Below are 13853 nucleotides of genomic sequence, written 5' to 3' on the forward strand. Positions count from 1 at the left end.
GAAATTTCCAGATTTCTCCTGAAATCTGGAAATCCAGATTTTTGGAAATCTGGAAAATTTCCAGATTTCTATATGGCTGCAAAGGTGAGCTTCTGCATCTTTTTCCATATTGAAATGATTGTTTCTGATAATTGCATTTCTTTTCCAACCTGCATCAAGACTGACTCATTTTGTGTTACTAATTCCAGCAGAACTATGCCGAAAGCATATGTATCAATGATGAATTCACATATTCCCCTGCTTCTGCTGAACGTACAAGGCTGAAGTTCGGAATTTTATCCTTAAATGTCTGCTGAGCAACACATTGTTGCTGCTGATGTCCTTGTTCACATGGAGAACTGATGAAATTGTGCAGGTAGTGAAGCCCATTTGCAGCATCCAAGAAAGTATATTTATTTTTTCTATGCTATACGGCAAAATTCTTATCCTCCAAGCATTAGTCTGGCATTAACCATAGCTATTCAATTAGCATATTCTTGATTGCATTAGAATTTAAAGAAGTAGACAGAACTTGAAAATTGTTCAGTATAAGATAATAGATCTTCTAATATGATTTGAAAATAAAAATTTACAAGTTTCTATAACTTCACTATATTTTTGAACAAGCTGACAGAAACAACTCTGCAAATTACCTATCTATCAATTAGCAGCAAGGCGGTAATATGACTATAGTCGAAAGATTTCAGTTCATTTTCCAGATTTCCAGAAATCTGGATTTCCAGATTTCTCCAATCTGGAAATTTCCGAAATCTGGAAATTAAAAAAAAAAGAATGGAAGAAAAAAAAAGAAGAAGGAGGAGGAAGAAGAGGAGAGGAAGAAGGAGGGGGAAGAAGAAGAAGGAAGAAGAAGAAGGAGGAGAAGGAGAAGGATGAAGAAGAAGGAAGAAGGAGGAGGAGAAGGAGGAAGGAGAAGAAGAGGAGAGAGAAAAAAAATAAAAAAATAAAAAAATAAAAAAAATTTCGAATTTTCCAACTCTACCCCTGTGCCACGTCAGCAAATTAACGGTGTTAAACCCATTTCCGTTTTTCGGGTAACGGCGCAAACCACAGTCCTTTTTTTTTTTTAATAACAAACCACAAGGGTTTTTTTTGGAACAACATCAAACCACAGAGGTTTTTTTTGGAATTTACCCTTTAAAAAATTATATATACCGTGCATCGCACGGGTGCAAAACTAGTTAAGAATATGAAATACTTCTTTTATTTTCCGAGAGAATAAAGTGTCGATTAAATTCAAACTACTGGCACCAAGAAGAGCAACTCAGACTCCCTCTTCCTGCCTAGAATTTCTAATTAGAAATTACTAAGCTTCTAGATGATAATGTCATGGATCTTCCAACATACTGCCTTTAATTTATCTTTCACAATGTTAACAATCAATATTATTAACTAATGAACATTTCATTTGTAATCAATCTGTGGCATTTGATTAGCTAAAAATCCAATAAGGTGAAACAATTAGTTATAAATTAGAAACTTACCAAGAGAAACTCTGTTCTTGACTCTTTTAGGCTTGACTTGGGAATGAGTATCAAGCCGAGACTTAATAAAATCTGAATTAACTTAAGATTGGGATTTGAAAATTAGATAGCGAAAATTCAAACTGGACTTGTTCATACCTGCCTAATCATTATGGGGGAGTTTGGTTCGGGGTCTTTAGGAATGAGAATGGGAATGAGAGGGTTTCATTCCCTTTGTTCTTGTTTGCTTAACAAAAAAATTCATTCCCTTTACCCATTTTAGATTATAGGATTACCCCACTATAGGTTAACCCATTACCCCAAATCTTGTAGGGAATTGGATTCCCTTTTCCAATTTTTTTGTTCTTTTTATTTTATCGAACCACAAATCTCTGAAATTCCAGAATTTCTGAAATTTTTGAAATTTCAGAATTTTCAAAAAGTCCAAAATTTCTAGAATTTATGAAATTTCAGAATTTCTGGAATTTCAGAATTTTAAAAATTTTAGAATTTTTGAAATTCCAGAATTTCTGGATTTTGGAATTCTAGAATTTCTGGATTCTAGAATTTCTGAAATTCTAGAATTTTCAAAATTCCAGAATTTTTGAACTTCCAAAATTTCTAGAATTTCAGAATATCTGGAATTTCAGCATTTCTAAAATTTTAGAATTTTTGAAATTTCAGAAATTCTAGATTCTAGAATTTCAGAATTTTCAAAATTCTAGAATTTTCGGATTCTGGAATTTTAAAAATTCCAGAATTTCAAAATTTTTAAATTCAAGTTCCAAAATTTCCAGAATTTAATAATTTTTGAAGTTCAAGAATTTTTTGAAATTCTAGAAATCTGAAAGTTCAAAAATTCCAGAGGTTTGAAATTGCATTCCCTTTCCTAAACATAACCAAGCACATAGGGGAATCAATGCTTATTCATTTCCTTTCCTTTGGTTTCCCTTTCTTCATTCCTTTTCCCTTACCTCATGTGAACCAAACGCCCCCTGAATGTAATCTGTTGTCAGCGAACGAATTAGCGCTCGCAAAGTAGTAGAAAAGATCTGCACTTTGTGAGGTGTGTGAAAGGGTAGGAAATGTGCTAAAAACTTATGAAATTAAGTGAAAATATGTGATAGTGAGTGAAATTTTAATTTAAAGAGAAATCTAATGTAATTGACACCAAAATACTAGGAAAAAATGCATAAAAGAGATGAAAATTGACTAAGAAATGCAATAAAAGTAGACGACAAGAGACACCATCCCAGTTTCCCAAGAGGTTCCATACTTTGCTTCGTCCTAAACCCTAAAAATAGGGTAAGATCATAATATGACCTTTTAGTGATTGAGTGAAAGAGTGGTTCATATGATATGAGGTATTCAAAAGTAAGGTTGTAAAAGACGATAGACGCTAGTCGGGCGGAGAGGGCCCTTACTGATTAATCGGTGATTAATCGACAATTAATCGGGATTAATCGGATTTGTATTTTTATATTTTTATATTTTTTTATTAAATAAAGTATTATATAAATACCATTAATATATGAATTATACTATGTAAAAATAATAATATAAAATATTTAGGATAGAAAAACATACATATTTTAATATTATTTATATTAATGTCCTTAAAAAAATAACAAATAGATCAATAAAATAATATTTATAACAAAATATGTCAAAATAAAATAAAATTAATATTCTTAAAAATAAATTTAATATTTTAAGGTTTTTTTTTTATTTTTTTGTTATTTTTTATTTTTTTTAAATTAAAAAAGTTGACATAAATTTAAGGATCAATTTTTTTAAAAAGGCCGCCTGGGAGCTGCATAGGACCGTCTGGAAGCTGCAGGGACCGTCTAGACCCGTCTAGGACCGTCTGAGACCGCCAAGGCGGTCAAAAATCGGTCAACCGATTTATACTGCTCGATTAGTGAAAATCGGGACAGTGTTCTAAAAATCCCCGCCTACGCGGCCGCCTTGGGCGATTTTTAAAACACTGTTCAAAAGTAGCAGTGAATACAACATTTAATCAAAATAATAACAAATATTACTTTTAGATAAGTAATAATAACAAAACATGTAATATCATGTATATAGCTAGGAGTTAATTTTTAGTCCCTAATAGAGTTCAACTACTGCACCTTAGGCCCACAGAGTGCAAGGCGTACTCGAGGGGAAAATTTGTTAACTTGGTCCAATATAACTATATAAATACTAGAAGATGTGAATATGATTATTTTGATCGAGTATACATCATCGGGTTTTCTTTTTCTCTTGTTATTTACATGGTTCTTCTTACCATCTTTGCATTTCTCATTTTCGATAATCTTCAAAGATTTTGATAGAGTATACTTCTTTATTTTTGCAGGAGCCCTTTTAAACTCTTTTCATTTCTTAATTTCAACACTTGTGCCTTTCTCATCTTTATCCATGTCAATGGATATGCTCATAGAAGTTGTGGCTATTTTTTAGCTATCCATTTCATATTTTCTTAACAGTCCCTTAACATAATTTTCTTGATTTATAAAGGTAGATTGTTTTTCTTGTCATAGACATTTCAAATTCAATATGCATTTCGTTTGAGAAGGAATTACACAAGGACTCGTTTGCAGATCTAAAGATAATGTCATCAACATAGATTTGTACAATAAGCAAATGACTATTGACATAGTTAATAAACAAGGTAATATCAACTTTACCTCTTTCACAATTGTTCTTAATTAAGAATGAGCTCAATCTATCATACCAGGCTCTAGGATCTTATTTCAAAGCGTACAAGGCTTTTCTCAATTTAAAAACATGATCCGGAAATTTAGAATCTTCAAAGTTAGGTGGTTGTTTTACATAAGCTTCCTCATAATGACACCATTTAGAAAAACACTTTCGACATCCATTTGATAGAGTTTGAACTTTTTATAGCTTGCAAAGGCACATAATATTCTAATGACTTCTAACTTATTTCTAATTACGCATCTGGTTCTATGGCAGTTTTCTCCACGGGTTTGGACACTAAATTCCAAACTTTTTTTTCTTTCAAATTGTTCTAATTCCTCTTGCATAGCTAGAATCCAATTTTTTTTTTTATCATTCTCATCCTCTTTGAATTTCTTAGGATCCAACTCTGAGACAAAGGCTATATTACTGATTTTTTTTTCTAGATTGAGCTCTAGTCATAACGTTTTCAGATGGATCATCTATAATGTTTTCGGGTGAATGGTATCTTGGAAATTTTATTTCTTTAGGAAGAACATCATTTTCACATTTATCTTTAACCAATTCACTGATATTGTAATTTGAAGGATTTGACTAAAAAGTATTCGAAATTTGAAAATTATCATTATTTGAATTTTGAGAGGATAGATTATTCTCATCAAAGACAACATGAATTGATTCTTCACCTACTAGGAAAATTCCTAGTTGTACAATATCATAGGAAAATTCCTTCGTTTGAGTTTTCATTGAATTTTCCTAACTGGTCATTATTATTAAGGATAAAGCATTTAGAACCAAATATTTAAAATTAACTACTATTAGGTTTTCTTCCTTTCCATAACTCGTATGGTGTTCATTTTAGAATGGATCTTATAAATCAGATTATAAATATTTCTAAAAGAATCGGTTAGAGATATTAATCGATTAAAATAAAATCTAATTGACAAATTATAACTCGAATAATAAAAAATTCAGATTACGTAAGAATATAAAAAATTATATCTCAAATAATAATTTATAAATTTTTTTGAATTACATGTTCATTTCATAAATCAAATTCTAAACATACTTTGGTAATTATACCAAAACATATTAGAACGTAAAAAACTGACTTCAAAATAAAAAAATTTGATAAATTATACCTAAGACAAAATTGCACATTCAAACGTGATTCACTAATTCTTTGAAATTTTAAACACGATTTATTAAAAACTTAAAAAGAGGATTGGACAAAAATGGATATCTACTGGCTGGATTAGCAAAGAGACCCAACAAATAAGTATAAACGAGAGCGCCGCAAAAATGACTTGCTTACAAAAGGAACCACCCTCAATACTACTAAAAACAAATAAAAGTAATAGTAATTTGTAAAATTTCATTTATGATATATAGTTGGACTTTTTAATTTTCATAGAAACAAACCCATTCAATGAAAATCAAAGTAGATGGGAGAAAGAGGAATAAACTAAGTGTTACCAATTAACATTACAATGCAAGCCTCTAAATGGTAACACTATGAAGGACAACAGTTTCAACAGTAAGGCCAGACCCAAATCCAAAAAAGAACTCCCCAATTAAGCCCTTCTCTAGTAGATTTCATCCCTTTCTTCCGTTGATTTCTTCCTCATCTCATCCAATATAAACAACACACAAGCATTAGACATGTTACCGTACTCCGAGAGTACATGGCGGGTGGCCCGAAGCTTTTCGGGCTCAAGGTGGAGCGTGGGCTCTACTTGTTCGAGAATTGTAGGTCTTTCAGGATGAGCGACCCACAATATGGAATTCCAATCAGAGATCCCTAGTGGTTGAAATGCTTTAGTTAGGCTCTTATCAATGTTCGTTAAGATTAGGCCAGGAGCATCTTTCAATAGATGAAATGTTAGTCCAACTTCTCGGAGATGCTATTGCCCCATGGCTGTCTGGAAGAATTGTCTAGGCTGCTGAAACTAGTTCAAACAACGACTTTTCTACCTAAAACAATTTCTTTCAAATTAGTATTCACAAAAACATAGTTTTATAATTTTAAAAAAATTAAAAAAATTTAATATTTCATTTTAGTATATATTTATAAATAATATTGCATTTCAATGTAATAATATAAAAAGTCAATTCCATCTACTTGTGCCACTAGATCAAAGCCTACTATAACAACAGAGTGCCATCACCAAACAAAGCCTGGCCAACGAGGCTATCAAGATGTGCGTCACTAGGACCACGGAATGTCACAACTGTTATCTTGGAACAAACGACAAGGACACGTACATCTTTGTTGTTTTCACCGAGATCCTTATCAAGGCGGAGGACGGTACCGCCGGAAAAACAACCTTATTGGTACATCATGAACCGCTTGACAGAGAGGCGAAGGCCGAGAAGTTTAATCAGCTCCAGGCATGACGACACCGCTAGTAGTTCAAAAGACTAAATGTGTAAGTTTAGACTTAGGTTGACCCCATTCCTTAATAGCCTTTGTGGCAGCTTCTTTGCCTAGTTTGGTATTTCAACTACCACTATATCTAATCTTGCATCTAATGAAGGACCCATATATTCGCAAATGTTAGGATTCTCTTTTAGTATTTCTTGGGTCAAATGCATGTAACACTTTTTGATCATGGATTTCTTGCCTGCAAATTAATTAAAACAAGTTATTCATAAATAATAATAATTTGAAAAGATACCAACAAAATTTAACAAGATATAAGTCTTACACATGCGCTTGAATTTTTGTTTGAGGTCTGTCATGTGTTCGCTGTTTGTTACGCGAAAATAATAATCTGCATATGTATCTTGATCTACCCTATTTTGAGGATTAGCCGTTCCTATGGCCAGGATCCTCGCCAGCCCTTGCGCTTTTATGCATTCCTCACTTCTTCTACTGACACCATTTTCTTAATGACAGATAAATTCGGAAGCAATACAGAGGTTATTTATACAAAATATGAAGTGAAGATTCTATGAGTCTGGTAAGTTTGTTAGAATTAATGAACTTAGTAAGAAATAAATAAAAGTTTGAGAGTTAGATAATTTAATAAATACTTTAATTTAATTGTTGCTAGGAGTTATGCCTAGTTTTATTTATTAAAGCTATTAAGAGTTACAGAGTTGTTTTTTTTCCAACAAACTTTTATGTTCTATTACCTTTATCCCATGATTTATAACAAAACAGTAAATTATCAAGAATTTCATTTTTTTTAGGAACAGGAAAAGAAAAGGAAGAACCGAAAAACAAAAAACCTAGCCTGGGATTAGTCTAGAGAAGCTAACCCTTACCCCATCTTCAAAAAGAAGAGAAGAAAGAAAAACAGGAGGATAAGAGAAGGTTGTGACGTCCAACATCCCCTCATGATCAGCAGCCGCCAAGCGATCCGCAACCCGATTCTGCTCTCTGAAGATATGGCTGAACTTTATGAAATCAAAGGAAGAGAAGAACCTTCTAATACCTTTGATAAGATTTCGGCTATTTAAACAAATAGCATTATTATCGGAAATCATTTTGATGGCATCTAGGTTGTCTGACTCTACAGTCAACTTCTTCAAATCCAGACTCTTGGCAAGCTTAAGGCTAGAGAAAATCCCCTAAAGCTCAGCTGAGAAGGACGAACCCAAACCCAGATTCTGGATAAACCCATACAGCCAGGCGCCCTCATCATCTCTAAGAACACCTCCTGCAGCAATCTTACCATCTTTAAGGCATGAACCATCCGTGTTTAACTTCAACACCCCTTCTCTAGGCCTGCTCCAACCAAAGAGGTGGACATCCTTCTTCTGGGCTGACCTAGCAAGAGAGTCACCTTTGAAGCTATCAGTAATATTTAATAATTTTTCTGAGAAGAACTCAACTAAATTAGGAATCGAAACAGTTTTCTTCCCAAAAATCTCCTCATTCCTCCACTTCCCGACAGATAATAGCAAATAAAATATCACCATGCTCAAGGTTAGCCAACAACTTCCCACTAACTCCATCAGAAAACCAGTCAAGCTCAGAGTGAGTCAGGAAAGTAGAAAGAAGGTGGTGAGGGATAACTTTCCTCCACACCTCCTTACTCCTAGAATAGTCCCTAAGAGCATGGCACAAAGTTTCAACATGGCATCTGCATCTGTTGCAAGCACCTAAATCCACCAGATGCCATCTATTTCTATCCGAATTAGTAAGCATCTATCCTTAACATCAAGCCACAGAAAGCTCCTAATGCGGTAAGAGATTTTTAAGGCCCAAATGATTTTCCAGATTTCAGAGTGAGGACCCGTCCCACTTTGGTTGAAAGCTTCAAAGGCGGATTTGCAGGTATAAGCCCCATTATTAGTCAAAGCCCAACAATGACTATCTCTACCTTCCTCCTTGTTACTTATCTTCAGCCCTCTAATTCTTAGGAGCGTATCCAGACTAAAATAAGCGTCAAATTTAGACCAAATCCAATTCCCCTCTGAATCAACCACATCGGCGATCCTCCAATTGCGGTTTTGATGTGTATTAAATTTTTAATTATTAAAAATGATAACACAAAGAAATATTTTTAACATTGGCAGTTAATTTTACCCTCACGTCATAAATAGTTTTGATTGTACACTAACTTTTGCAGGTTGTACACAATTTAACCCTAACTATAACTATATTCTACATGGTCATAAATTTCGTTATATGCACTTTAATTGCTTATCATGTTATGATAACTTGTAATTTTAACTTATGATATATACAGTGTAAAAAAGTAATAATCACTTGTAATTTTAACTTATGATATATACAGTGGAATGTTTATATTTTCCATAACAACACAACCATTGAATGAAAATCAAAATCAAAGTACATTGAAGGAAGAATAAAATAAGTGTTGCCAACTAACACTGAGTAAAGCCTCTAAATAGCAACACTGTGAAGGACAATAGTTTCAACAGTAACCTCAGGCCCGAACCCAAAAAGAACGCCCCAATCAAGCCCTTCCCCGGTGGATTTCATTCCTTCTTCGGCTGATTTCTTCCTCATGTCATCTAATATAAACAACACACAAGCACTAGACATGTTACCGTACTCTGAGAGTACATGGCGGCTGGCCCGAAGCTTCTCTTGCTTAAGGCGGAGTGTGGCCTCTACCTGGTCGAGAATCGCAGGTCCTCCGGGATGAACAATCCAGAATATTGAATTCCAATTAGAGATCCCTAATGGTTGAAATGCTTCAATTAGGCTTTTCTCAATGTTCTTTAAGATTAGCCCAGGAACATCTTTCGACAAATGAAATGTTTGTCCAGCTTCTCGAAGATGCCCACCTATTGCCCCATGGTTGTCCGAGAGAATTGTTTGGGCTGCCGATACTAGTTCAAACAATGGCTTTTCTACCTGGAATAATTTTTTCAAGAAATAAGTATTTACAAAATATACCAATTTATTTTTTTATTTTTTTACTGTGTAAATCTTTGACATACAACTAATCATATGCTTTATCTCTAAACTTTAATAACCAAAAGAAATTTATATATTTATATAAAAATCATTTTTAATAATTTTAATGGATTAAACTCCTAATCGTTAATTACCAAAAAAAAAACTCCTAATCATTATAATTTTAATAGCTGGATTTCATAAACTTTCATTTCAATACATTAGATTTTCTATTTTTTTTTTTTTTATCGTATTAAGCTCTTGATGACGAAAAAGACATCAAGTATTAGCATAAAACTCAGTGAATATATCATTATTCATTTTTTTTGGTAGAAAAGGAAAAGAAAAACGAATAACAACAAACTACCCAGGAATTAGCCTAGGGAAGCTAACCCCAATCCTATCTTCTAAGAGAAGATGAGAGATGAAACTAGGGGAAACAGGAAGGGTAGTAACGCCTAACGTCCCTTCATGGCCTGCCGCCGCCAAGCGATCAGCAACACGATTCTGCTCTCTAAAAATGTGTCTGAACTCTACGAACTCAAAGGAGGAGCAAAGCCTTATAATAGCTTTGATGAGGTTGCGATTGTTAAGACCCATAAAATGATTCTCAGAAATCATTTTGATTGCTTCCAAATTATCAGACTCCACAGAGAGCCTCTTAACACCCAGCCTTTTAGCAAGATTGATTCCAGTAAGAATAGCCCAGAGCTCCGCAGAAAAGGAAGAACCCAACCCTAAATTCTGGGAGAACCCAGAAAGCCAGACGCCCCCTACATCTCTAAGCACACCTCCAGCCGCAATCTTACCGTTACTGAGGCAGGAACCATCAGTATTCAGCTTCACAACCCCCTCTCTTGACCTGCTCCATCCCACGAGATGGACATCACAACACTGAGAGGCTCTGGCAAGGGACTCTCCTTTGAAACTATCGATAATAGAGAAAAGTTTTTTCGAGAAGAAATCAGCTAAGTTTGTCATAAAAACAGTTTTATCTCCAAAAATCTCCTCGTTTCTCCATTTCCAAACTTGGTGACAGATAATAGCAAAGAAAATGTCACCATGCTCCATGTATGGAAGCAACTTTCCTCTAACACCATCAGAGAACCAGTCGACCTCAGAATGTGCCATGATATACATTAAAATTGATATTTTTAGCAGTTTAAAAGCAATTTTTATGTCTATATTATTTGAAAATAGAGAAATTGATTTTCTAGCCAACCGTAAAAAAACAATTTCAGACATATGTGAAATGTGTAATTCAAGCTCTTTTAACTGAATTAGATATTCACAATTAGTAAATTTGATACAATGAACTTGATGTGACATAAAAAAATAAGATCATGAGTATATATTCCAATAAAACACGTGAAACTCAATCCACCAAAATCGAAATGAGTAAAGACAGTAGTATATGATGTCTTTTATATGTTAAAAAATATATTAATTTGTAATTACGATATTTTTATAAATTAAAAAAAATTGATATTTTCATTTTAATATATTTATAAATAATATATTGCATTTTGAACATTATAATATAAAAAGTCTTTTCTTTCTACATGTGCCACCTGGTCAGAACCTATTATAATAGCACCAGCGCCATCACCAAATATCGCCTGGCCAATGAGGCTATCAAGATGTGCGTCGCTAGGACCGCGGAAGTTAACAGCCGTTATCTCAGAACAAACGACAAGGACACGCGCACCTTTGTTGTTTTCAGCGAGATCCTTGGCAAGGCGGAGGACAGTTCCGCCAGCAAAACAACCTTGTTGGTACATCATGAGCCGCTTGACTGATGGTCGGAGACCAAGAAGTTTAGTGAGATGATAATCAGCTCCCGGCATGTCGACACCACTAATAGTGCAAAAAACTAAATGAGTAATTTTGGACCCCATTCCTTGATAGCCTTTGTGCCAGCATCTTTGCCTAGTTTCGGTATTTCAACTACCACTATTTCTTGTCTTGCGTCTAGCAAAGGAGCCATGTATTCGTAAATGTTAGGATTCTCTTTTAATATATCTTCGGTCAAGTGCATGTAACGCTTCTTAATCATGGATTTTTCGCCTACAAATTAATTAAAACAAGTTATTACCAAACAATAATAATTTGAAAACATCCCAACAAAAAATAACAAGATATAAGTCTTACATATGCGTTTGAATTTCAGTTTGAGGTCGGTCATGTGTTCACTGTTTGTTATGCGAAAATAGTAATTTGGATACGTATCTTGATATACACAATTCGGAGGAATAGCACCTATGGCCAAGATCGTCGCAAGCCCTTGCGCCCTTTGTGCATTCCTCACTTCATCTACCGACACCATTTTCTTAATTAAGAAGCAAGTAAAGTAGCTCGACTGATAAATTTTCAGAAGCAATGGAGAGGTTATTTATAGAAAGGTTATTTATAGAAATTTAAGGATGATTTGAACTAGAAACTGCTTGACAAATGAAAAATCATAAAATGGAGACTCAGGTGGCACGTGCCATTTAATGCAATATTTTTCTTGATCACATATTTTGAAGACAGTCTATTAAATACAATTTTAATTTCGAAGTTTCCCTGTCAGGTGGATAGCTAATTAAAGGAGGAAAAAACAAAATATATTGCTATTCCTAACTCTTATTGATATTTTTATTTAATTTTTAATTTGATATATTAAATTATTAATTAATTTTAATTATACATATTAAGGGTTGGTTATAAAAAGGATAATATGCATAGGGTAAATTACACCCATTGCCACTAAAATTTATCCATTTTCACATTGTAGATACTGAATTTTTATGGGCATCTCACTCATAATCCCTATGAGGCAGGAATAAGGGGCAAAGAATCCCATTCACCAATCACAGACTCTAACCCTAAACTTTGCCTCGTCCTAAATCCTATTTTAGGGTAAGATCATAACATGATTGAGTGAAAGTGTGGCTCATATGATATGAGATATTCAAAAGTAGTAACTACATTTAATCAAAATAACAACAAATATTACTTTTAGATAAGTAATAATAACAAAACATGTAATATCATGTATATAGTTAGGAGTTAATTTTTAGTCCCTAATAAAGTTGCCAACTACCGCACCTTGGGCCCACAGGGTGTGAGGCGAGCTCGATGGGAGGAACTTGTTGGTCCAATATGACTATATAAATACTAGAGGGGTGAAGATTTTGAACGAGTATACATCATCTGATTCTTCTTTTCTCTTGTTGTTATTTACATGGTTCTTCTTAGCATCTTTGCATTTCTCATTTTCGATGATCTTCAAAGATTTTGAAAGAGTATACTTCTTTATTTTTGCAGGAACCCTTTTAAACTCTTTTTATGTCTTCTCAGAAGATGAAATAGATGAAGGTTGTACTTGGGATGGATATGCTCATAGGAGTTTTGGCTATTTTTTAGCTATCCATTTCATATTTTCTTAACAATCCCTTAACGTAATTTTCTTGATTAATAAAGGTGCATTGTTTTCCTTGTTTTATTTTGTAATCCTGAAAAGAAATTTAGCTCATGCATCATAGACATTTCAAATTCAATATACATTTCGTTTGAGAAGGAATTTGTTAGAAACCGGATACAGAACTGAAGTAAAATACTGATATATTGAAATATAGAAGAAGGAATACACGATCAACAAAGATAAGAAAAATAAATGGATAGAACTAATGTTCTAATCCCCCAGGAGACAATCTCCCTCTGCTAAAGCAGCCACATAACAATCAATAATCTCCCCCCGGCTTCCTAAACCCTTTCCTCTTAAATATTAATGCTTATACCTAAAATGCCCTTTGCCCTATACAGGACACCCCTTCTAGAACCTTCCTGCCACTAGGCTATACCATTCTCTATCATTACCTCCCCCATCAAACAGTCTTATCCTCAAGACTCAATCAGGGAATCCACTCTTGAATCGTAACTTCATAGTGTTGAATACCTTTCGACCCTGTAGACTTCCACAGAATTAACCATTGGAAAGGTATGTACCTTGACATGCATCCCACAATACATGCCCTTACAACAATAGCACCACATATCCTTTCAGAACTAGCCCTTACAGGTTGCAACCCAAACACTAAGCAGACTCCCAACCAACAACACAAATATGGCATTACTATTACAGCTACTTCATGTATACTATAGGTAGTCCGCTTTTGAATGCAAATTTCAAACAGCCTAGCATATTTCGTAACTTTATTCTTTCCACAGCTAGGCACAATAGCATATGCCCAATTAGTGTTGGTCTCCCCCAATTTTGGGTCTTGGTCACCTCTATATAAAGATTCAATTCCCCCCATCAGAATAGACAA

The 13853-nt window shown here is 34.0% G+C and overlaps 2 pseudogenes; both read right to left on the reverse strand.

The window, feature by feature from the left end:
• Positions 1–5663: 5663 nt before the first annotated feature.
• On the reverse strand, positions 5664–7048 carry LOC136219396 (chalcone synthase 2-like; annotated as a pseudogene).
• A 1831-nt stretch (positions 7049–8879) lies between these two features.
• On the reverse strand, positions 8880–11891 carry LOC136219400 (chalcone synthase 1-like; annotated as a pseudogene).
• Positions 11892–13853: the final 1962 nt, after the last annotated feature.

The sequence above is a fragment of the Euphorbia lathyris genome, chromosome 2 (assembly GCF_963576675.1).
Source record: "Euphorbia lathyris chromosome 2, ddEupLath1.1, whole genome shotgun sequence".
Taxonomy (NCBI): Eukaryota; Viridiplantae; Streptophyta; class Magnoliopsida; order Malpighiales; family Euphorbiaceae; genus Euphorbia; species Euphorbia lathyris.